Raw genomic sequence first — 26,261 nt, 5'->3', positions numbered from 1 at the left:
ACTGCGTACAGTATGTATACAGGATATAATTCTCATACACTCAAAGTCTAAGTAGCTCCATCAATTTGTTTAAGATATATGTCTCTTTACATGGTACTGTTGCAACATTGGGAGGGGGGGGGGGGGCGGGGGGTATGGAATACTACTTTGCTCAAAGCTAAGCCTATTGCAGGCCACTGGCCATATGAATCTAGTATTGTATATTAAGAGTTCTACAGGCTGGTGATGAAGCCCTTTGGTGAAACGTACATCCAGCTGAGCCGCTGTGATTTGTAAACAGCTACTCTCTGCAGGAGGACGCTGTACCTGACAGCACGTGAACTGTGATCAGAGATTCGGCAGTTGAGCCGCTGTGATCTGCAAAGCTCCTCTCTACAGGAGGACGCTGTATCTATCAACATGTGAACTGTGGTCTGAGATTCGGGGATACGTACCTGGCAGTGCGCACACCGCGGTCAGTGGTTTGGTATTATGGCCTCCACCCCTTTCCCCTCTCTCTTTCATTTAGCCTGGCCTGTGAATAATTGCACTGTGATCTGTGATGTTATATGTCTATACTCGGCAGCACTTATAATTGTGAAAGGTGGTTTGGTCCGGCACTATCACTTTTATCAGGCTTTTATCTTCTCTGGAAACACAGTGCGGTATACACTGCATTTGAGAGCTTATAGCAGGCAGCAAGTGTATACTCCTCCCTCTCCTCTCCTTATCTTAAACTGCCCATGAATGTATGCACTGTGATCGGCTGTGTATGAAAACACTCCCGGCAGTACTTGCAACCACGAGTGGCGGCTGGGTCTGATATCATGATTTTACCTGCTTTACCTCTCTCTCTCCCCCAGCTATAAAAATGCCATAAACATCAGGTTTGAAAAGCATATATCTGGTAATATATATAGCAGCGGACAGCGGTTCCTTATTGGCAATACACTCTCCTCTTTTCCTATCCTTCCTTCACAGGTGTTCTCCCGGTCCCCCCGGCACATTGGAACCCTGCAATGCACATGGCAACAGGGTTCCTCTAACACCGAATACAGAGATACGGAGGGACACTGTGGGGTAAATTTACTAAGATTCGTATTTTCCCGTTTCAGGTCAAAGTTCAATCACGAATGACATCGAAAGTGTAAAACTGCAACTTTTTGAATTTGTTACGATGGATTTACTAAGCTGTCGTATTCGGGTTTTTCTTTTCTTCCGATGTCGATGTCATTCGTGTTTTTTTTGTGTTTTTTACGGCAGTGATTAGCAAAACACTGCCGACTTTTTTACAATTAATCTCGGCCGGATCTGTGTGATCCGTGCTGGGGTTCTATTTTTTTTTTTTTTTTAATTAAACACTGTAAAATTTAAAAAAAAAATTGCGTGGGGTCCCCCCTCCTAAGCATAACCAGCCTCGGGCTCTTTGAGCCGATCCTGGTTGCCGAAATATGGGAAAAAAAATGACAGGGGTTCCCCCATATTTAAGCAACCAGCATCGGGCTCTGCGCCTGGTCCTGGTCCCAAAAATACGGGGGACAAAAAGAGTAGGGGTCCCCCGTATTTTTAAAACCAGCACCGGGCTCCACTAGCTGGACAGATAATGCCACAGCCGGGGGTCACTTTTATATAGTGCCCTGCGGCCGTGGCATCAAAAATCCAACTAGTCACTCCTGGCCGGGGTACCCTGGGGGAGTGGGGACCCCTTCAATCAAGGGGTCCCCCCCCCCAGCCACCCAAGGGCCAGGGGTGAAGCCTGAGGCTGTCCCCCCCCATCCAATGGGCTGCGGATGGGGAGGCTGATAGCCTTTGTTGTAAAAGAAAATATATTGTTTTTAGTAGCAGTACTACAAGGCCCAGCAAGCCTCCCCCGCATGCTGGTACTTGGAGAACCACAAGTACCAGCATGCGACGGAAAAACGGGCCCGCTGGTACCTGTAGTACTACTACTAAAAAAATACCCAAAAAAAGACAAGACACACACACCGTGAAAGTATAATTTTATTACATACATACACACATACATACATACTTACCTTAAGTTCCCACGCAGGTCGGTCCTCTTCTCCAGTAGAATCCAAGGGGTACCTGTTGAAGAAATTATACTCACGAGATCCAGGGGTCCAGGCTCCTCGGGAAATCCAGGGGTAATCCACGTACTTGAAAAAATTAACAAAACGGTGTCCCGACCACGAACTGAAAGGGGACCCATGTTTGCACATGGGTCACCTTTCCACGAATGCCAGAAACCCACTTTGACTTCTGTCTAAGTGGGTTTCTTCAGCCAATCAGGGAGCGCCACGTTGTAGCACTCTCCTGATCAGCTGTGTGCTCCTGTCCTCACTGACAGGCAGCACACGGCAGTGTTACAATGTAGCGCCTATGCGCTACATTGTAACCAATGATGGGAACTTTCTGCCCTGCGGTTGACCTAAAGTGACGTCACCGCTGAGCAGAAAGTTCCCAGCATTGGTTACAATGTAGCGCATAGGCGCTACATTGTAACACTGCCGTGTGCTGCCTGTCAGTGAGGACAGGAGCACACAGCTGATCAGGAGAGTGCTACAACGTGGCGCTCCCTGATTGGCTGAAGAAACCCACTTAGACAGAAGTCAAAGTGGGTTTCTGGCATTCGTGGAAAGGTGACCCATGTGCAAACATGGGTCCCCTTTCAGTTCGTGGTCGGGACACCGTTTTGTTATTTTTTTCAAGTACGTGGATTACCCCTGGATTTCCCGAGGAGCCTGGACCCCTGGATCTCGTGAGTATAATTTCTTCAACAGGTACCCCTTGGATTCTACTGGAGAAGAGGACCGACCTGCGTGGGAACTTAAGGTAAGTATGTATGTATGTGTGTATGTATGTATGTAATAAAATTATACTTTCACGGTGTGTGTGTCTTGTCTTTTTTTGGGTATTTTTTTAGTAGTAGTACTACAGGTACCAGCGGGCCCGTTTTTCCATCGCATGCTGGTACTTGTGGTTCTCCAAGTACCAGCATGCGGGGGAGGCTTGCTGGGCCTTGTAGTACTGCTACTAAAAACAATATCTTTTCTTTTACAACAAAGGCTATCAGCCTCCCCATCCGCAGCCCATTGGATGGGGGGGGACAGCCTCGGGCTTCACCCCTGGCCCTTGGGTGGCTGGGGGGGGGACCCCTTGATTGAAGGGGTCCCCACTCCCCCAGGGTACCCCGGCCAGGAGTGACTAGTTGGATTTTTGATGCCACGGCCGCAGGGCACTATATAAAAGTGACCCCCGGCTGTGGCATTATCTGTCCAGCTAGTGGAGCCCGGTGCTGGTTTTAAAAATACGGGGGACCCCTACTCTTTTTGTCCCCCGTATTTTTGGGACCAGGACCAGGCGCAGAGCCCGATGCTGGTTGCTTAAATATGGGGGAACCCCTGTCATTTTTTTTCCCATATTTCGGCAACCAGGATCGGCTCAAAGAGCCCGAGGCTGGTTATGCTTAGGAGGGGGGACCCCACGCAATTTTTTTTGAAAAAATAAGCACTTTCCCACCCCTTCCCACTGATATACATGCACGGATCTCATGGATCCGTGCATGCCTATCCAATCACGAATAAAAAAAAAAGGTCTGTTTTTTTTTAGCACTTTTTTACGAGTTGTAATTTTTCACGGCAGTGTTTGTTTTTTTTTTTGCTTTGCACTTCTTAGTAAATGACCGAGATTCATACTTAAACAGCCGCGTTTTGACCGATGGTGTATTCATTCGTAATTTTTTACTTGGACTTGCAAAAAATTACGAATGCCCTCATCTCTGCCGTGATTAGTGTTTAGTAAATTACCGAGATGACACTTTGATGAAAAAACGGCATCTCGGTCAAAATCGGGAGCTTAGTAAATTTCCCCCTGTGGCTTTATTTCTGTCAGCATAGCAGTGCTTCCACTCTCACCCATCTTCCGCTCTTATGATGAGGTTGGGCAGCACAGCAGATGGGGGTGACTGTAAATTATGCTGTACTATTCTTTATGATTCTATACAAGCCTTATTATGTTCCTCAGGGACAATCTAAAAAACTGTACAAACATTTAATATAGGTGCACTTATGGTCCTACTTGTTAACAAAAATAAGATTGATCATACTGAGTGAGACGGTGAAGAGAAAGGAGACAATTTGTCCCTCACCGCACACCATGTGTGATTATTTCATCAATATGGGTACCCATGATTGCAACTAATTTTCAACAACTATTGTTCCCACTTGAAAATGGGGAAATATGGAATGGATACTCATAAATGAGAAAATGATTGTTTCTAAATATAATGTATGACACTTATAGAGAGATTTTCAGACTGAATGTGGATATAATTCATGAGCTGAACAGCCTATATGTGCTTCATTTTAGTAGTATCAATATGCAATGTCCAGAGGGACATCTGTGATCAAATGGTGGTACATATGTTCTAACGTATTTTCATGCTTATGAACATGCTCCTCTGTGGGTAATAATTGCAATTAATGTGAAAATGATACCCAATGTTTCCTGTGGATGATGTGCATAAATTGGTATGTTTGTTAAGCTCCTATGAGGACAAATCCTGAGGCTTGTTGAGGTATAACTTACATCTATAGGGAAACAACAATGGAGAGAAATTCTGCCTGTATTACTCTGCCATAAATTAACATTGCTCTACATTATTGCAGCAGAGATATAACTATATTGTAACAGTGTTGCAGAAGTGATTCAGTGGTTACAAATACAAAATACATAACATTCTAAGCAGCAATACAGAACTTGTAGAGGAATATGGGTCATTTACAAACCAATCCAAATAGGAGAGGGTAAAGTTCAATACATTTCCATGCTTATGGACATGCTTTTCTGCATGTAATAATTGCAATTGGTGTGAAAATTATATTCAATGTTTCTCGTGGATGATATGCATAAATTATGTGTTAAATTCCTATGAAGACAAATTTTGAGGTCTGTTGGGATATAACCCACATATATAAGGAAACAACTATGGAAAGAAACCATGCCTGCATTTATTTTTCAAAGATTAACATTGCTCTACATTACTGTGGCAGAGATATAACTGTATTGTAACAGTGTTGCAGAAGTGACTAAGTGGTTACAATTAGTAACCACTTAAAAACATTCTAAGCAGCAACACAGAATAAATAGAGGAATATGGATTATTTGCAAACCAATACAAATAAGAGAGGGTAAAGTTTGCATCCTTATATATATATATATATATATATATATATTTATATATATATATATATATATATATATATGGAAAAAAGGGGAGGATAGGGGTATCTGCGACTTGCAGTGTCTAATATATTAATATAAAAATGAAGAATATTGCAGGATACGGTTTATAAAAAATAACACAATATTTATTTGTACAATTTAAAACATGATATGGGATAAAAAATATATAATATATATAGAGGGTAAGAGCTTAAAAAATACAAAATACAAGAATGACTGAATAAAAATGTATAATTTAGCTAGAACTCAAGATCAAAAAGAATTAATAGAAAATAATAATATAAAAACTAGTAATAAATATTTTAAAGATAAGAGAGTGGCGCTTATCTGTAGAAATGGAGAGTCAGTAGAGGTACACCCAACGCGTTTCGTCCTTCAGACTTCATCAAGGGGTGAGGGACTAGTATGCGAACACTCTTATTTATAGCAGCTATGATTAAGGATAAGTGGCTGTGACATCACTTCCTGTAGGTATTCACATTCAGTATTTTCCCACAAAGTTTAATATCAATGTAGGTAGGAGATTAGGCTGCTAATAATGAGCCTAAATATAGTTTTACCTAACTAAAACGAGACCAGTATATGAAGAAAAACATCTAAAAACATAAAGCATCAATTCAGGACGCTTTTCGCGTCATTTCCGCCCCACTTCCTGTGTCCATAAACTCTTACTGCGCATGCGCAGCACGCGCGACTTCCGGAAAATGTCCTTGCAATGTCACTGCCTCGCCCATCTTCCGGTTGGGCGTATGAGTCCTCCTGCCCTTCTTCCGGTTGGGCGGGTACTTTATATCTTCTATGGAGATCGTGGGTTGGGGCAGGATATGTAGAGATGCGGCGGCCATCTTTGAAGTGGTTTTAGACATGCTTTTAATACATGCGGCGGCCATCTTTAAGGAGCCCATAGATCGCGGACATGTCCTTGTATTAAGGAGCAGGAGCAGCTCAAATGAATAATATATATAAATATATATATATATATATATATATATGATATGCGATCTTGGTGCGGGCCGATGGGAAATTGGCTGACTGAAGCTCAAACTGGATTTCACACTGGTAAAGGAATCCCAAACAAAGTTTTAAAGAGCCGTCGAATTTGCTAGGTGGACATAGCTGCAGTCGTGATGCTGAAACAGTCGCCGGGGAAACTACTGCAGAGGCAGAAACTACCGGAGCTGGAGACTGTGGGGCCCTAATGGCCGCATGAAGAGCCTCTATCCAATCAGACATGGTCTGCATGAATTGCACAATTTGCGACTGTGTGGACTCCTGAATCTCCAGGCATGAGAGAATATTGGCCATAGCATCGCCTCCGGAGGCCTGGTCACCCATCGGATCCATGTTGACAGTGCTTAATGTCAGGACAGGCTGTGTTTATGGATCCGTTGGACTCAGTCCAACCAAAGGAGCGGATACCCCTGAGTGCTGGAAACAAGGAGGACAAAGATAATTCCTTCTCATATATTTATGTAGAACAACAGAACTATATAGTATGTACAGTCCTTCATCCACGTCTTCATGTCATCCAGCATCCAGTCTTCACAGTCCTTCATCCACGTCTTCATATCATCCAGTAAACCAGTTTTCACAATTCTTCATCCACGTCTTCATATCATCCAGCATCCAGTCTTCACAGTTCTCCATACACGTTTTTCACATCACCCAGCATCCAGTTGTTAGAGTTCTTCATTCACGTCCTGTGTCATTCAGTGACTTCATTCCCTGCAGTTCCCTAATCCTGAACTTTTGCCTCAGCTTCTCAGTTCTGTTGTTCTAAATAAATATATGAGAAGGAAATATCTTCATCCTCCTTGTTTCCAGCACTCAGGGGTATCCGCTCCTTCGGTTGGACTGAGTCCAGCGGATCCACAAACACAGCCTGTCCTGACAGGTAACAGTAATCAGTTATGTGCTAATGGTCAAAAATTGACCTCATAATGAAAATTAGACTTTTTTTTTACAGTCAAGTATGTCATAAGAGGATAAATCAGATGATGTGATCACTACTGTAGCATACTCAGCAGTATCCCCTAGGTTACTGCAGTTCAATATTACCAGCGCTGTTCTTTTGCTTGGTGTCTTTTTACTAATCTGGCTAAAAAGAAACATGTACCCATATTGGTTCTTTTTCTCTATTTAAGAATCACTTTATTGAGGTATACAACAAAAACATACATTATCAATTATCATACTATCAAGAGCTATAACTAGCCATTTTATTAACCTGAGCATCAGTGCTTAAATTGGTCCTAGAGAGGTGGTGGAACTCAACAACCCTCCCCCCCGACGCACATGTAATAAAAGGGCGTGGTTTAAAAAAAGAAAGGGTGTGGTCACACAATAGTACCCCCAATTAAAATGCCCCCCCCCCCATTTTAGTTTAGCCTCCCAGTGGTAATGCCCCCAGTAGTTTAGCCCCTGTATTTTGGCCATCATGTAGTTTAGCCCCCAGTGGTAATGCCCCCTGTAGTTTAGCCCCTGCAGTTATGCCCCCAGTAGTTTAGCCCCTAGTAGTAAAGCCCCATTTAGTTTGCCTCCAGTAATTTAGCCCCCATGTAGTTTGCCCCCAATAGATAGCCCCCATGTAGTTTAGCCCCCCTGTAGTAATTCCCCAGTAGTAATGCCCCAGCAGTAATGCCCCCAGTAGTTTAGCCCCCCTGTAGTTTAGCCCCTGTGGTAATGCCCCCAGTAGTTTAGCCCCCCGTTATTTAGCCCCCCTTTAGTTTGGCCCCCTAGTAGTAATGCCCCCCAGTATTTTAGCCCCTATAGTTATGCCCCCAGTAGTTTAGCCCACATGCAGTTTGCCCCCAGTAGATAGCCCCCAGTAGTTTAGCTCCCCTGTAGTTTAGCCCCCAGTAGTTTAGCCCCTGTAGTAATGCCCCCAGTAGCTTAGCCCCCTGTAGTTTGCCCCCCTGTAGTTTGCTCCCCAGTAGCTAGCCCCAGTAGTTTGTCCCCCCTGTAGTTTAGCCCCTGTAGTAATGCCCCCAGTAGTTTAACCCCCTTCTAGTTTGCCCCCCAGTAGTTAGCCCCAATAGTTTGCCCCCCTGAAACAATGCCCCAGTAGTTAGCCTACTTGTCATTTGCCCACTGTAGTTTGCCCCCAGTAGAAGCGCTGCTAATGACTCACATACTGTATATGAAAAAAAATAAAACACAATACTCACGAAGCACCGCTTCCGAGTCCGACCGCTGCGGTCCTTCCGGTGCCCACTCCTCAGCACTATGGGAGAGACGTCATTATGTCTCTCCCATAGCGCACATTGACAGAGCCTGAAGCCAGAGCTCAGTAGTGAGCTCTGGCCTCTGGCTTCTGCTGTGGAGAGAAAGCCAGGCGCCCGCTGGTAACACAATCTCAGCGGGTGCCCGTCATCTCCCTGCGGTGCCGTCGGGCACACTTCGGGTTAGGTGAGCTGGAGGAGGTAGAACTATGTTCCATCTCCAAGTGGAATTGACGGAACGCAGTTCCGCCCCATTCCGGCTCACTTTAACCCCTGCTGAACATCATTGACTACCTATACTCTTGATATTAATTATAGTTTACACCACTAGATGTGCATGGGAAATGCCACTGTGACTCAAGTTTACCAACTCTCCAGCCCCTGCCAATCTTCTACCCACCTTCCTGGACCTCTGGCCTGTTAATATCTCATAGTTACACTTTTCTTACACTTTTATTAATATTATTTTCACCACTGTGCCTACCTCAAGTATTTGCAAATTCCATGAGAGGGTTACTTAGGAATCTCCCTTACGTATGCTGAAAGTCCTAGACCTCACCAAGAAGTAAATGGTCAGAGCCAGGAAACTTACAGACTATCCCACATATTCACCCTGAAGTTGAACACACTAGGCCCAGCATTTCTGAAGTTTCTTTAACCATTTCAAGAAAATTCTGAAACATCCATCCCTTTCAACGTTTTTTTAAGGTTTGGGAATAAAAAAAAGTCTGATGGAGTAAGATCTGGTGAGCAGGGTGGATGGTCTATGCACTCAAACCCCAAGTCCTTCAAAACATCCACAGTCTTGCCAGCTTTGTGAGCAGGCAAATTGTCCTTCAAAAAGAAAACACCTTTCCTCAGTTGCACTTGCCTTTTTTCTTTAATGCATGCTTTAATCTGCACAGCATGTTAGAATAGTATTCAGCATTTATTGTTTGGCCCTCTGGGGGATAGTCAGTTGGTAAAATGCCTTTTGAGTCCCAAAAAACATCACCATGACCTTTCCTGCAGACCTTAGAGTCTTCAATTACTTTGGCCGTGAATAACTCGAGTGCAGCCACTGCATGGATTGTTGTTGGCAGATATCATCTGCATATCCAAGAGTTTATGAATTATGAAACAAAAACTGTTCCTTGATTTCTCCAGTGTCTCAACTTTTAACTGAGATTTGCTGATCTTTTAATCAAGTCATGAAAATGATCAACAATTTTTGGTATGGTCACTGTTGAAGGCCTTCCAGATCTTGATGCATCTTCAGTCTTGAAATCTCCACACTGAAAGTTGGCACACCATTTCTTTACAGAATACTTAGAAAATATGGACAGTAGCATACTGTAGTATTGGGATCAACACCAAAATGTTGACAGTTATGATGTTGTCATCAGGCAACATGTTAACCTTCCTAAGAATGTCAACATGTGGAATATTAAAATATTGCCGACATGTGAAATATTACAATTTTCAGAATGTCAACATTAGGTTGTAGGTGGGAGAGTTAATGTTACGGTTTGGCTGTAGGGAGGTTAAGGTTAGGCACTAGAGGAAGGGTTAAGGATAGGGATTAGAGTTAGGGAGAAGAAATAAATACCAAAATGCCGGACGATCATAGGTCTGACCTGTAAGTGATGATTACATGATGTGGAAGGCGATGCTGGAGCCACTGCAGCCATCTAGAGCAGGTAAGTCTCCACAGGACCACCATAACAATATATCGAAATTTCACCACTATCGACATGATGAATGTAAACATTATGACTGTCGACATATTCTACCACACATGTAGTATTAAATGACTGTCGACATATCCTACCACACATGTAGTATTAATAATGCAGTGGTAAAGCAAATACAATCACATGCACTTATATTAGTAGCCTAAATATTTTGTGGTTCACTCTGAGTTTACAGCAAGTGGCAATGCCGATAAATATTGTGGATTTCAACATAGTGCTCATGTGACAAATAAAAAAATCAGCAACTGTGTATGCGCCAAAACAGAGTTAAGCATACAGTGTTTCCTAGTACATAAGGATTGATCCATCATTTGACAGACCTCATTATCTGTGAAATGGGTGTTTCTGAGTGGTAACTGCACCCATGAACACACAGAACTATTTGGTCTGGTAGGAATGTAATGGACCTGTATGCCAACTCTCATGGTCCATCGTAGTGTGCAAACAAAGGTGGGACGCCAATTTCTGCAATTAGCAGTGACACTGCACTGATGTGTGGTTGCGATAGCAGAAAAAGGCATATTAAGTATACAAAACATCATGAAACACAAGACAATATTACAGTCTGTCCTGGATAGGTTTGAATAAAGTTTTTATTTAATAATGGTAAATAGGTTGTTTTTTGGTACCTGCGCTCACCAGTGCGTGTTGTCAAATGTATCATAAATGTATAATCCATGTATAATAAACAGGTATCTGTGTCATCTGCTAATGCTTTTAGTTATACCCCTTTCACAAAGCCATAAATTTCCCGGGTTAAAACACATGAACGCGCATCAACCCGGGAAATTTCTTGGTGTGAAAGGGTACAAGGACAAAAACCCGGGATTTGAGCGCCTGAAATTTTTCGGGTTTTGTGTTTTGGTTTTGGGTTCGGTTCCGCGGCTGTGTTTTGGGTTCGAACGCGTTTTGGCAAAACCTCACCGAATTTTTTTTGTCGGATTCGGGTGTGTTTTGGATTCGGGTGTTTTTTTCAAAAAACACTAAAAAACAGCTTAAATCATAGAATTTGGGGGTCATTTTGATCCCAAAGTATTATTAACCTCAAAAACCATAATTTACACTCATTTTCAGTCTATTCTGAATACCTCACACCTCACAATATTATTTTTAGTCCTAAAATTTGCACCGAGGTCGCTGTGTGAGTAAGATAAGCGTCCCTAGTGGCCGACACAAACACCGGGCCCATCTAGGAGTGGCACTGCAGTGTCACGCAGGATGTCCCTTCCAAAAAACCCTCCCCAAACAGCACATGACGCAAAGAAAAAAAGAGGAGCAATGAGGTAGCTGTGTGAGTAAGATTAGCGACCCTAGTGGCCGACACAAACACCGGGCCCATCTAGGAGTGGCACTGCAGTGTCACGCAGGATGGCCCTTCCAAAAAACCCTCCCCAAACAGCACATGACGCAAAGAAAAAAAGAGGCGCAATGAGGTAGCTGTGTGAGTAAGATTAGCGACCCTAGTGGCCGACACAAACACCGGGCCCATCTAGGAGTGGCACTGCAGTGTCACGCAGGATGTCCCTTCCAAAAAACCCTCCCCAAACAGCACATGACGCAAAGAAAAAAAGAGGCGCAATGAGGTAGCTGTGTGAGTAAGATTAGCGACCCTAGTGGCCGACACAAACACCGGGCCCATCTAGGAGTGGCACTGCAGTGTCACGCAGGATGGCCCTTCCAAAAAACCCTCCCCAAACAGCACATGACGCAAAGAAAAAGAAAAGAAAAAAGAGGTGCAAGATGGAATTGTCCTTGGGCCCTCCCACCCACCCTTATGTTGTATAAACAAAACAGGACATGCACACTTTAACCAACCCATCATTTCAGTGACAGGGTCTGCCACACGACTGTGACTGATATGACGGGTTGGTTTGGACCCCCCCCAAAAAAGAAGCAATTAATCTCTCCTTGCACAAACTGGCTCTACAGAGGCAAGATGTCCACCTCATCTTCACCCTCCGATATATCACCGTGTACATCCCCCTCCTCACAGATTATCAATTCGTCCCCACTGGAATCCACCATCTCAGCTCCCTGTGTACTTTGTGGAGGCAATTGCTGCTGGTCAATGTCTCCGCGGAGGAATTGATTATAATTCATTTTAATGAACATCATCTTCTCCACATTTTCTGGATGTAACCTCGTACGCCGATTGCTGACAAGGTGAGCGGCGGCACTAAACACTCTTTCGGAGTACACACTTGTGGGAGGGCAACTTAGGTAGAATAAAGCCAGTTTGTGCAAGGGCCTCCAAATTGCCTCTTTTTCCTGCCAGTATAAGTACGGACTGTGTGACGTGCCTACTTGGATGCGGTCACTCATATAATCCTCCACCATTCTATCAATGTTGAGAGAATCATATGCAGTGACAGTAGACGACATGTCCGTAATCGTTGTCAGGTCCTTCAGTCCGGACCAGATGTCAGCATCAGCAGTCGCTCCAGACTGCCCTGCATCACCGCCAGCGGGTGGGCTCGGAATTCTGAGCCTTTTCCTCGCACCCCCAGTTGCGGGAGAATGTGAAGGAGGAGATGTTGACAGGTCGCGTTCCGCTTGACTTGACAATTTTGTCACCAGCAGGTCTTTCAACCCCAGCAGACCTGTGTCTGCCGGAAAGAGAGATCCAAGGTAGGCTTTAAATCTAGGATCGAGCACGGTGGCCAAAATGTAGTGCTCTGATTTCAACAGATTGACCACCCGTGAATCCTTGTTAAGCGAATTAAGGGCTGCATCCACAAGTCCCACATGCCTAGCGGAATCGCTCCCTTTTAGCTCCTTCTTCAATGCCTCCAGCTTCTTCTGCAAAAGCCTGATGAGGGGAATGACCTGACTCAGGCTGGCAGTGTCTGAACTGACTTCACGTGTGGCAAGTTCAAAGGGCATCAGAACCTTGCACAACGTTGAAATCATTCTCCACTGCACTTGAGACAGGTGCATTCCACCTCCTATATCGTGCTCAATTGTATAGGCTTGAATGGCCTTTTGCTGCTCCTCCAACCTCTGAAGCATATAGAGGGTTGAATTCCACCTCGTTACCACTTCTTGCTTCAGATGATGGCAGGGCAGGTTCAGTAGTTTTTGGTGGTGCTCCAGTCTTCTGTACGTGGTGCCTGTACGCCGAAAGTGTCCCGCAATTTTTCTGGCCACCGACAGCATCTCTTGCACGCCCCTGTCGTTTTTTAAAAAATTCTGCACCACCAAATTCAAGGTATGTGCAAAACATGGGACGTGCTGGAATTTGCCCATATTTAATGCACACACAATATTGCTGGCGTTGTCCGATGCCACAAATCCACAGGAGAGTCCAATTGGGGTAAGCCATTCCGCGATGATCTTCCTCAGTTGCCGTAAGAGGTTTTCAGCTGTGTGCGTATTCTGGAAACCGGTGATACAAAGCGTAGCCTGCCTAGGAAAGAGTTGGCGTTTGCGAGATGCTGCTACTGGTGCCGCCGCTGCTGTTCTTGCGGCGGGAGTCCATACATCTACCCAGTGGGCTGTCACAGTCATATAGTCCTGACCCTGCCCTGCTCCACTTGTCCACATGTCCGTGGTTAAGTGGACATTGGGTACAACTGCATTTTTTAGGACACTGGTGAGTCTTTTTCTGACGTCCGTGTACATTCTCGGTATCGCCTGCCTAGAGAAGTGGAACCTAGATGGTATTTGGTAACGGGGGCACACTGCCTCAATAAATTGTCTAGTTCCCTGTGAACTAACGGCGGATACCGGACGCACGTCTAACACCAACATAGTTGTCAAGGCCTCAGTTATCCGCTTTGCAGTAGGATGACTGCTGTGATATTTCATCTTCCTCGCAAAGGACTGTTGAACAGTCAATTGCTTACTGGAAGTAGTACAAGTGGGCTTACGACTTCCCCTCTGGGATGACCATCGACTCCCAGCGGCAACAACAGCAGCGCCAGCAGCAGTAGGCGTTACACGCAAGGATGCATCGGAGGAATCCCAGGCAGGAGAGGACTCGTCAGAATTGCCAGTGACATGGCCTGCAGGACTATTGGCATTCCTGGGGAAGGAGGAAATTGACACTGAGGGAGTTGGTGGGGTGGTTTGCGTGAGCTTGGTTACAAGAGGAAGGGATTTACTGGTCAGTGGACTGCTTCCGCTGTCACCCAAAGTTTTTGAACTTGTCACTGACTTATTATGAATGCGCTGCAGGTGACGTATAAGGGAGGATGTTCCGAGGTGGTTAACGTCCTTACCCCTACTTATTACAGCTTGACAAAGGGAACACACGGCTTGACACCTGTTGTCCGCATTTCTGGTGAAATACCTCCACACCGAAGAGCTGATTTTTTTGGTATTTTCACCTGGCATGTCAACGGCCATATTCCTCCCACGGACAACAGGTGTCTCCCCGGGTGCCTGACTTAAACAAACCACCTCACCATCAGAATCCTCTTGGTCAATTTCCTCCCCAGCGCCAGCAACACCCATATCCTCCTCATCCTGGTGTACTTCAACACTGACATCTTCAATCTGACTATCAGGAACTGGACTGCGGGTGCTCCTTCCAGCACTTGCAGGGGGCGTGCAAATGGTGGAAGGCGCATGCTCTTCACGTCCAGTGTTGGGAAGGTCAGGCATCGCAACCGACACAATTGGACTCTCCTTGTGGATTTGGGATTTCGAAGAATGCACAGTTCTTTGCTGTGCTGCTTTTGCCAGCTTGAGTCTTTTCATTTTTCTAGCGAGAGGCTGAGTGCTTCCATCCTCATGTGAAGCTGAACCACTAGCCATGAACATAGGCCAGGGCCTCAGCCGTTCCTTGCCACTCCGTGTGGTAAATGGCATATTGGCAAGTTTACGCTTCTCCTCCGACAATTTTATTTTAGGTTTTGGAGTCCTTTTTTTTCTGATATTTGGTGTTTTGGATTTGACATGCTCTGTACTATGACATTGGGCATCGGCCTTGGCAGACGACGTTGCTGGCATTTCATCGTCTCAGCCATGACTAGTGGCAGCAGCTTCAGCACGAGGTGGAAGTGGATCTTGATCTTTCCCTAATTTTGGAACCTCAACATTTTTGTTCTCCATATTTTAATAGGCACAACTAAAAGGCACCTCAGGTAAACAATGGAGATGGATACTAGTATACAATTATGGACTGCCTGCCGACTGCAGACACAGAGGTAGCCACAGCCGTGAACTACCGTACTGTACTGTGTCTGCAGCTAATATAGACTGGTTGATAAAGAGAAGATGTCTATGTAACTATGTATGTATAAAGAAGACTGAAAAAAATCCACGGTTAGGTGGTATACAATTATGGACGGACTGCCTGCCGAGTGCAGACACAGAGGTAGCCACAGCCGTGAACTACCGTACTGTACTGTGTCTGCAGCTAATATAGACTGGTTGATAAAGAGAAGATGTCTATGTAACTATGTATGTATAAAGAAGAATGAAAAAAATCCACGGTTAGGTGGTATTACAATTATGGACGGACTGCCTGCCGAGTGCAGAGACACAGAGGTAGCCACAGCCGTGAACTACCGTACTGTGTCTGCTGCGACTGGATGATAAATGATATAAAAAATATATATATATCACTACTGCAGCCGGACAGGTATATATTATATATTATATAATGACGGACCTGCTGGACACTGTCTGTCAGCAGAATGAGTTTTATTTTTATAGAATAAAAAAAAAAAAAACACACAAGTGAAGTCACACGACGAGTGTTTAACTTTTTCAGGCAATCACAATATAAGTATACTACTAACTATACTGGTGGTCAGTGTGGTCAGGTCACTGGTCAGTCACACTGGCAGTGGCACTCCTGCAGCAAAAGTGTGCACTGTTTAATTTTAATATAATATGTACTCCTGGCTCCTGCTATAACCTATAACTGGCACTGCAGTAGTGCTCCCCAGTCTCCCCCACAATTATAAGCTGTGTGAGCTGAGCAGTCAGACAGATATATAATATATATAGATGATGCAGCACACTGGCCTGAGCCTGAGCAGTGCACACAGATATGGTATGTGACTGACTGAGTCACTGTGTGTATCGCTTTTTTCAGGCAGAGAACGGATATATTAAATAAACTGCACTGTGTGTCTGGTGGTCACTCACTATATAATATATTATGTACTCCTGGCTCCTGCTATAACCTATAACTGGCACTGCAGTAGTGCTCCCCAGTCTCCCCCACAATTATAAGCTGTGTGAGCTGAGCAGTCAGACAGATATATATAATATTATATATAGATAATAGATGATGCAGCACACTGGCCTGAGCCTGAGCAGTGCACACAGATATGGTATGTGACTGACTGAGTCACTGTGTGTATCGCTTTTTTCAGGCAGAGAACGGATATATTAAATAAACTGCACTGTGTGTCTGGTGGTCACTCACTATATAATATATTATGTACTCCTGGCTCCTGCTATAACCTATAACTGGCACTGCAGTAGTGCTCCCCAGTCTCCCCCACAATTATAAGCTGTGTGAGCTGAGCAGTCAGACAGATATATATAATATTATATATAGATAATAGATGATGCAGCACACTGGCCTGAGCCTGAGCAGTGCACACAGATATGGTATGTGACTGAGTCACTGTGTGCTGTGTATCGCTTTTTTCAGGCAGAGAACGGATTATAAAGTAAACTGCACTGTCCTCACTAGTAAACTCTCTCCACTCAGTCTCTACACTTCTACAGTAACAGTACTCCTCCTAGTCAGCTCCAGTAAATCTCTCTCAGTCTCTTATAATCTAAATGGAGAGGACGCCAGCCACGTCCTCTCCCTATCAATCTCAATGCACGTGTGAAAATGGCGGCGACGCGCGGCTCCTTATATAGAATCCGAGTCTCGCGATAGAATCCGAGCCTCGCGAGAATCCGACAGCGTCATGATGACGTTCGGGCGCGCTCGGGTTAACCGAGCAAGGCGGGAAGATCCGAGTCGCTCGGACCCGTGAAAAAAAACATGAAGTTCTGGCGGGTTCGGATTCAGAGAAACCGAACCCGCTCATCTCTAATTTCTGTCCCTGCATTTCAACCCTGCAATCGACCAGGGTTGGTCCCGGGATGATACCTGGACCCTGGACAGTGTGAATGGTGCAGCGACATGTCCCACCTTCCCGGGTTGCCTCTGCTGATGCTGATTGGCTATTCAGGGCACTTCCTGGTCTTGTGGTTTTTCTGAGACGCCCATTTTCAGAAAATGCAGGGCCATCCCGGGTTCAGTATGAAAGGTGCAGACCCGGGATGTCTCGGCAAAAAATGCTGGTGTGAATGGTGCCAACCCGGGAATGTCCCTGCATGAGCCCGTGGCAGAATTCCCGGGTTTTGTCCCTACATTTCTGGTGTGAAAGGGGTATTAGTCATAATGCTGAGTATCAGTCAGAAAAAAAATGCTATAAACACATATATACATGAAATGAAAATAACAATATTGCAAGTTAGGTTCTTACACATCATATGTTAATTTTAAGTATGAGGTCAGAATGTCCGTATTCCGTAGTGCATAAAGGTGGTCATTCCGAGTTGATCGCTCGTTATTTTTTTTCGCAACGGAGCGATTAGTTGCTAATGCGCATGCGCAATGTCTGCAGTGCGACTGCGCCAAGTAAATTTGCTATGCAGTTAGTTATTTTACTCACGGCATTACGAGGTTTTTTCTTCGTTCTGGTGATCGTAATGTGATTGACAGGAAGTGGGTGTTTCTGGGCGGAAACAGGCCGTTTTATGGGTGTGTGTGAAAAAACGCTGCCGTTTCTGGGAAAAACGCGGGAGTGTCTGAAGAAACGGGGGAGTGTCTGGGTGAACGCTGGGAGTGTTTGTGACGTCAAACCAGGAACGAAACTGACTGAACTGATCCCAGTGGCAGAGTAAGTCCCGAGCTACTCAGAAACTGCTAAGAACTTTCTATTCGCAATTTTGAGAATCTTTCGTTCGCAATTTTGCTAAGCTAAGATTCACTCCCAGTAGGCGGCGGCTTAGCGTGTGCAATGCTGCTAAAAGCAGCTTGCGAGCGAACAACTCGGAATGAGGGCCTAAGTTCATATCTTGTGCATACAAACTTTAATACAGTTCGCAGTCTCTTAGGGGTGCAGTGTTCCCCACTTGATGATGGAAAAATAGTTTTTAGTCTGAGGGGGGTCTTGTTCTGAGAAGCTGGCGTCCCGGCCTGCCAGGTACAACAAACTTACCTACATCGGCTCCTGACTGCCATATCACCGTCTGGGTTTGGAAAATGTCAGTTAGGAGCCGATTGGCTGGTACTTTATCTCCAGCGACTTTATGTCCATCAAAGGCTTAGTAAATAGACCCCTAAGACTCTGTCAGAATCAGTCTTTCTCTGTGACTGTCACTTAGTGAATGCCAAAGACATTACTTTGCTACTGCTTACTAACACATTGCCTGTCCCTTAGTGGATGCTAAAGATATTACCTTGCTACTGCTTATTAATACTTTGTCGGTCAGCTATTGGATCTCAGGGACTGAGTATAGTGACTCATAACCTACCAGCTGTTCAATATTGAGCATATTACTGTATTTGTTAAAAAGTACAAATAACAGTGAGTGGTATGTTACATATTGCACTATATGCAAAATGATATGCAAACTTGTTTATACCTTACTCTAATGTGATTGTGTATGTTTCCAAATAATTAATTATTTTAACCCCCAACTACTTAACCAAGTTAAATCCACAGTGGTGACCAGTTTTTTGTTTCAGTTAAATAAATATTTAGTCAGGGTCCTAACATTTGGTGACTTTTGGGGGTTGTTTCCTGGGGGGTGTCCTTATTCTTCTGCCTGAAGCCTCTATGTGAGATCCGGGAGAAGCCGACATCATTGGGAAAGCAGGTACAGCCGAACCACACTGACACTTCTCACAGTGGCACATTACACATATCCACCAGGTGCTATTGGCCCTCATTCCGAGTTGATCGCTCGCTAGCTGCTTTTAGCAGCAATGCAATTGCTAGGCCGCCGCACTCAGGGAGTATATCTTAGCTTAGCAGAAGTGCGATCGAAAGGTTAGCAGTTCTGCAACTAAAAAATGTCATGCAGTTTCAGAGTGGCTCAAGACTTACTCCTAGCTTGCGGTGACTACAGTCTGTTTAGTTCCTGGTTTGACGTCATAAACACGCCCTGCGTTCGGCCAGCCACTCCCCCGTTTCTCCAGCCACTCCTGTGTTTTTACCTGACACGCATGCATTTTTTTAGCACACTCCCTGAAAATGCTGAGTTGCCACCCAGAAACACCCACTTCCTGTCAATCAAACAACGAACACTCGAGCGACTGAAAAGTGTCGCTCGAGCTTGTGTAAAACTACAATGTTTTGTGTGAAAGTATTTAGCGCATGCGCTACGAAAATTGGCAGTGAGCGATCAACTCGGAATGAGGGCCATTGTTTTGTGCTCTGTAGTTTGATTAAAGGAGCATTTGCCACCCAGTGGTGAAGCTGTGTATTGCATGCTGTGGATATATTTGCACCTTAGTACGCCTTATCACGCCATACTACCCCAACCTGCTACTGAAGTTATGTCATGACTAAATGGCAAATCTACAGGCACTATGGTGGTCATTCCGAGTTGATCACTCGCTAGCAGTTTTTAGCAGCCGTGCAAACGCATTGTCGCCGTGTATTTTCGCTTTGCAGAAGTGCGAATGCTTGTGCAGCAGAGCGCCTGCAAAAACTTTTTGTGCAAAACAAGACCATCCCTGTAGTTACTCTTCGTGTGCGTTGATTCTAACAACGGAGGGACGGCTTTTGACGTCACACACCCGCCCAGCGAACGCCCAGCCATGCCTGCATTTTTTCTGCCAAGCCTGCGTTTTACCAAACACTCCCTGAAAACGGTCAGTTGCCACCCAGAAACGCCCACTTCATGTAAATCTCCTTGCGATCGGCTGTGCATTTGGAATTGTTGCTAGATCCAGTGCAAAACCATAATGGACTTTGTACCCGTACGATGCACGTGCGCATTGTGGGGCCTATGCAAGCACAGATTAGCCATTTTTTACACTGATCGCTGCGCAGCGAACAACGGCAGCTAGCGATCAACTCGGAATGACCCCCTATGAGCGTGGCTACATCTGTACACCCATCCAGACATAAGTGGGGATGTGACTTAAATGTATATATAACTTTATCATCTGTAATTGCTCAAAGTTGTGAAGCTTACTCAGTGAAATAAACAGCAAGATCTATCTGCAAATTGGAACTAGATTACAACTCGGAATCAGCTATCACCTAAAACGTATGATATGAAAACTACATTTTTTTCTCTGACGTCCTAAGTGGATGCTGGGGACTCCGTCAGGACCATGGGGATTAGCGGCTCCGCAGGAGACAGGGCACAAAAGTAAAAGCTTTAGGATCAGGTGGTGTGCACTGGCTCCTCCCCCTATGACCCTCCTCCAAGCCTCAGTTAGATTTTTGTGCCCGGCCGAGAAGGGTGCAATCGAGGTGGCTCTCCTAAAGAGCTGCTTAGAGTAAAAGTTTGTTAGGTTTTTTATTTTCAGTGAGTCCTGCTGGCAACAGGCTCACTGCTACGAGGGACTTAGGGGAGAGAAGTGAACTCACCTGCGTGCAGGATGGATTGGCTTCTTAGGCTACTGGACACCATTAGCTCCAGAGGGAGTCGGAACACAGGTCTCACCCTGGGGTTCGTCCCGGAGCCGCGCCGCCGACCCCCCTTGCAGATGCCGAAAAGTGAAGGTCCAGAAACGGCGGCAGAAGACTCTTCAGTCTTCATAAGGTAGCGCACAGCACTGCAGCTGTGCGCCATTGTTGTCAGCACACTTCATAGCAGCGGTCACTGAGGGTGCAGGGCGCTGGGGGGGGGCGCCCTGGGCAGCAATGATAGTACCTTATTCTGGCTAAAAATACATCACATATAGCCCCTGGGGGCTATATGGATGTATTTAACCCCTGCCAGGTCTCAGAAAAACGGGAGAAGAAGCCCGCCGAAAAGGGGGCGGGGTCTATTCTCCTCAGCACACAGCGCCATTTTCCCTCACAGAAATGCTGGTGGGAAGGCTCCCAGGCTCTCCCCTGCACTGCACTACAGAAACAGGGTTAAAACAGAGAGGGGGGGCACTTATTTGGCGATATGTATATATATATTAAAATGCTATAAGGGAAAAACACTTATATAAAGGTTGTCCCTGTATAATTATAGCGTTTTTGGTGTGTGCTGGCAAACTCTCCCTCTGTCTCCCCAAAGGGCTAGTGGGGTCCTGTCCTCTATCAGAGCATTCCCTGTGTGTGTGCTGTGTGTCGGTACGTGTGTGTCGACATGTATGAGGACGATGTTGGTGAGGAGGCGGAGCAATTGCCTGAAATGGTGATGTCACTCTCTAGGGAGTCGACACCGGAATGGATGGCTTATTTAAGGAATTACGTGATAATGTCAACACGCTGCAAGGTCGGTTGACGACATGAGACGGCCGGCAAACAAATTAGTACCTGTCCAGGCGTCTCAAACACCGTCAGGGGCTGTAAAACGCTCATTTACCTCAGTCGGTCGACACAGACACAGACACGGACACTGACTCCAGTGTCGACGGTGAAGAAACAAACGTATTTTCCTTTAGGGCCACACGTTACATGTTAAGGGCAATGAAGGAGGTGTTACATATTTCTGATACTACAAGTACCACAAGAAGGGTATTATGTGGGGTGTGAAAAAACTACCTGTAGTTTTTCCTGAATCAGATAAATTAAATGAAGTGTGTGATGATGCGTGGGTTTCCCCCGATAGAAAATTATTGGCGGTATACCCTTTCCCGCCAGAAGTTAGGGCGCGTTGGAAAACACCCTTTAGGGTGGATAAGGCGCTCACACGCTTATCAAAACAAGTGGCGGTACCGTCTCCAGATAGGGCCGCCCTCAAGGAGCCAGCTGAGAGGCTGGAAAATATCCTAAAAAGGTATATACACACATACTGGTGTTATACTGCGACCAGCGATCGCCTCAGCCTGGATGTGCAGCGCTGGGGTGGCTTGGTCGGATTCCCTGACTGAAAATATTGATACCCTTGACAGGGACAGTATTTTATTGACTATAGAGCATTTAAAGGATGCATTTCTATATATGCGAGATGCACAGAGGGATATTTGCACTCTGGCATCAAGAGTAAGTGCGATGTCCATATCTGCCAGAAGATGTTTATGGACACGACAGTGGTCAGGTGATGCAGATTCCAAACGGCACATGGAAGTATTGCCGTATAAAGGGGAGGAGTTATTTGGGGTCGGTCCATCGGACCTGGTGGCCTCGGCAACAGCTGGAAAATCCACCTTTTTACCCCAAATCACATCTCAGCAGAAAAAGACACCGTCTTTTCAGCCTCAGTCCTTTCGTCCCCATAAGGGCAAGCGGGCAAAAGGCCAGTCATATCTGCCCAGGGATAGAGGAAAGGGAAGAAGACTGCAGCAGGCAGCCCATTCCCAGGAACAGAAGCCCTCCACAGCTTCTGCCAAGTCCTCAGCATGACGCTGGGGCCGTACAAGCGGACTCAAGTGCGGTGGGGGGTCGTCTCAAGAGTTTCAGCGCGTAGTGGGCTCACTCGCAAGTGGACCCCTGGATCCTACAAGTAGTATCCCAGGGGTACAGACTGGAAATTCGAGACGTCTCCCCCTCGCAGGCTCCTGATGTCTGCTTTACCAACGTCTTCCTCCGACAGGGAGGCAGTATTGGAAACAATTCACAAGCTGTATTCACAGCAGGTGATAATCAAAGTACCCCTCCTACAACAAGGAAAGGGGTATTATTCCACACTATATTGTGGTACTGAAGCCAGACGGCTCGGTGAGACCTATTCTAAATGGGAAATCTTTGAACACTTACATACAAAGGTTCAAATCAAGATGGAGTCACTCAGAGCAGTGATAGCGAACCAGGAAGAAGGGGACTATATGGTGTCCCTGGACATCAAGGATGCTTACCTCCATGTCCCAAATTGCCCTTCTCACCAAGGGTACCTCAGGTTCGTGGTACGGAACTGTCACTATCAGTTTCAGACGCTGCCGTTTGGATTGTCCACGGCACCTCGGGTCTTTACCAAAGTAATGGACGAAATGATGATTCTTCTTCAAAGAAAAGGCGTCTTAAATTATCCCTTACTTGGACGATCTCCTGATAAGGGCAAGGTCCAGAGAACAGTTGGAAGTCGGAGTAGCACTATCTCAAGTAGTTCTACGACAGCACGGGTGGATTCTAAATATCCAAAATCGCAGCCGTTTCCGACGACACGTCTGCTGTTCCTAGGGATGGTTCTGGACACAGTCCAGAAAAAGGTGTTTCTCCCGGAGGAGAAAGCCAGGGAGTTATCCGAGCTAGTCAGGAACCTCCTAAAACCAGGAAAAGTGTCAGTGCATCATTGCACAAGAGTCCTGGGAAAAATGGTGGCTTATTACGAAGCGATTCCATTCGGCAGATTCCACGCAAGAACTTTTCAGTGGGATCTGCTGGACAAATGGTCCGGATCGCATTTTCAGATGCATCAGCGGATAACCCTATCTCCAAGGACAAGGGTGTCTCTCCTGTGGTGGTTACAGAGTGCTCATCTTCTAGAGGGCCGCAGATTCGGCATTCAGGATTGGATGCTGGTGACCACGGAGGCCAGCCTGAGAGGCTGGGGAGCAGTCACACAGGGAAAAAATTTCCAGGGAGTGTGATCAAGTCTGGAGATTTTTCTCCACATAAATATACTGGAGCTAAGGGCAATTTACAATGCTCTAAGCTTAGCAAGACCTCTGCTTCAAGGTCAGCCGGTATTGATCCAGTGGGACAACATCACGGCAGTCGCCCACGTAAACAGACAGGGCGGCACAAGAAGCAGGAGGGCAATGGCAGAAACTGCAAGGATTTTTCGCTGGGCGGAAAATCATGTGATAGCACTGTCAGCAGTGTTCATTCCGGGAGTGGACAACTGGGAAGCAGACTTCCTCAGCAGGCACAACCTCCACCCGGGAGAGTGGGGACTTCATCGGGAAGTCTTCCACATGATTGTGAACCGTTGGAAAAGACCAAAGGTGGACATGATGGCGTCCCGCCTGAACAAAAAACTGGACAAGTATTGCGCCAGGTCAAAAGACCCTCAGGCAATAGCTGTGGACGTTCTGGTAACACCGTGGGTGTACCAGTCGGTGTATGTCTTCCCTCCTCTGCTTCTCATACCCAAGGTATTGAGAATTATAAGACGTAGAGGAGTAAGAACTATACTCGTGGCTCCGGATTGGCCAAGAAGGACTTGGTACCCGGAACTTCAAGAGATGCTCACAGAGGACTCATGGCCTCTGCCGCTAAGAAGGGACTTGCTTCAGCAAGTACCATGTCTGTTCCAAGACTTACCGCGGCTGCGTTTGACGGCATGGCGGTTGAACGCCGACTCCTAAGGGAAAAAAGGCATTCCGGAAGAGGTCATTCCTACCCTGGTCAAAGCCAGGAAGGAGGTGACCGCACAACATTATCACCACATGTGGCGAAAATATGTTGCGTGGTGTGAGGCCAGGAAGGCCCCATGAAGAAATTTCAACTCGGTCGTTTCCTGCATTTCCTGCAAACAGGAGTGTCTATGGGCCTCAAATTGGGGTCCATTAAGGTTCAAATTTCGGCCCTGTCGATTTTCTTCTAGAAAGAATTGGCTTCAGTTCCTGAAGTCCAGAAGTTTGTCAAGGGAGTACTGCTTATACAACCCCCTTTTGTGCCTCCAGTGGCACTGTGGGATCTCAACGTAGTTCTGGGATTCCTAAAATCACATTGGTTTAAACCGCTCAAATCTGTGGATTTGAAATATCTCACAGGGAAAGTGACCATGCTGTTGGCCCTGGCCTCGGCCAGGCGAGTGTCAGAATTGGCGGCGTTTGTCTCAAAAAGCCCATATCTGATTGTCCATTCGGACAGGGCAGAGCTGCGGACTCATCCCCAGTTTCTCCCTAAGGTGGTGTCAGTGTTTCACCCGAACCAGCTTATTGTGGTACCTGCGGCTACTAGGGACTTGGAGGACTCCAAGTTGCTAGATGTTGTCAGGGCCCTGAAAATATAGTTTCCAGGACGGCTGGAGTCAGGAAGACTGACTTGCTGTTATCCTGTATGCACCCAACAAACTGGGTGCTCTTGCTTCTAAGCAGTCGATTGCTAGTTGGATGTGTAGTACAATTCAGCTTGCACATTCTGTGGCAGGCCTGCCACAGCCAAAATATGTAAATGCCCATTCCACAAGGAAGGTGGGCTCATCTTGGGCGGCTGCCCGAGGGGTCTCGGCTTTACAACTTTGCCGAGCTGATACTTGGTCAGGGGCACACCATGACTGAGGAGGACCTGGAGTTCTCTCATTCGGTGCTGCAGAGTCATCCTCACTCTCCCGTCCGTTTGGGAGCTTTGGTATAATCCCCATGGTCCTGACGGAGTCCCCAGCATCCACTTAGGACGTCAGAGAAAATAAGAATTTACTTACCGATAATTCTATTTCTCGTAGTCCGTAGTGGATGCTGGGCGCCCATCCCAAGTGCGGATTGTCTGCAATACTTGTACATAGTTATTGTTACAAAAATCGGGTTATTATTGTTGTGAGCCATCTTGTCAGAGGCTCCGCTGTTATCATGCTGTTACCTGGGTTCAGATCACAGGTTGTACAGTGTGATTGGTGTGGCTGGTATGAGTCTTACCCGGGATTCAAGATCCTTCCTTATTGTGTACGCTCGTCCGGGCACAGTATCCTAACTGAGGCTTGGAGGAGGGTCATAGGGGGAGGAGCCAGTGCACACCACCTGATCCTAAAGCTTTTACTTTTGTGCCCTGTCTCCTGCGGAGCCGCTAATCCCCATGGTCCTGACGGAGTCCCCAGCATCCACTACGGACTACGAGAAATAGAATTATCGGTAAGTAAATTCTTATTATTTTGTACATTTCCACCCAACAGTCTACTTTCTATTATGAACTTCAACCAATTAGATTTCATTTAGCATACAATGAAATTTAATGTTCCATACTTAAATTTAGGATGTCAGTAATGCACTTAGATGACTCTCCCCTTTCGTGGTGCTGGTGAATTTGACTCATTGATACGGTAGGCTGGTCCCTATCCT

The 26,261-nt window shown here is 45.9% G+C and overlaps 1 long non-coding RNA gene across 1 annotated transcript in view; it reads left to right on the top strand.

Annotated features, from left to right (window-relative positions):
* Positions 1 to 354: 354 nt before the first annotated feature.
* The window catches only part of LOC134911692 (uncharacterized), a 65,674-nt gene continuing 39,767 nt past the window's right edge, over positions 355 to 26,261 (top strand). Inside the window, exon 1 of the long non-coding RNA XR_010176771.1 lies at positions 355 to 454. This is a non-coding gene — a long non-coding RNA (uncharacterized LOC134911692). The remainder of the gene's footprint in view (positions 455 to 26,261) is intronic.

Source organism: Pseudophryne corroboree, chromosome 4, assembly GCF_028390025.1.
Source record: "Pseudophryne corroboree isolate aPseCor3 chromosome 4, aPseCor3.hap2, whole genome shotgun sequence".
In the NCBI taxonomy this organism is placed as follows: Eukaryota; Metazoa; Chordata; class Amphibia; order Anura; family Myobatrachidae; genus Pseudophryne; species Pseudophryne corroboree.
This window is presented reverse-complemented; position numbering and strand designations above follow the sequence as displayed.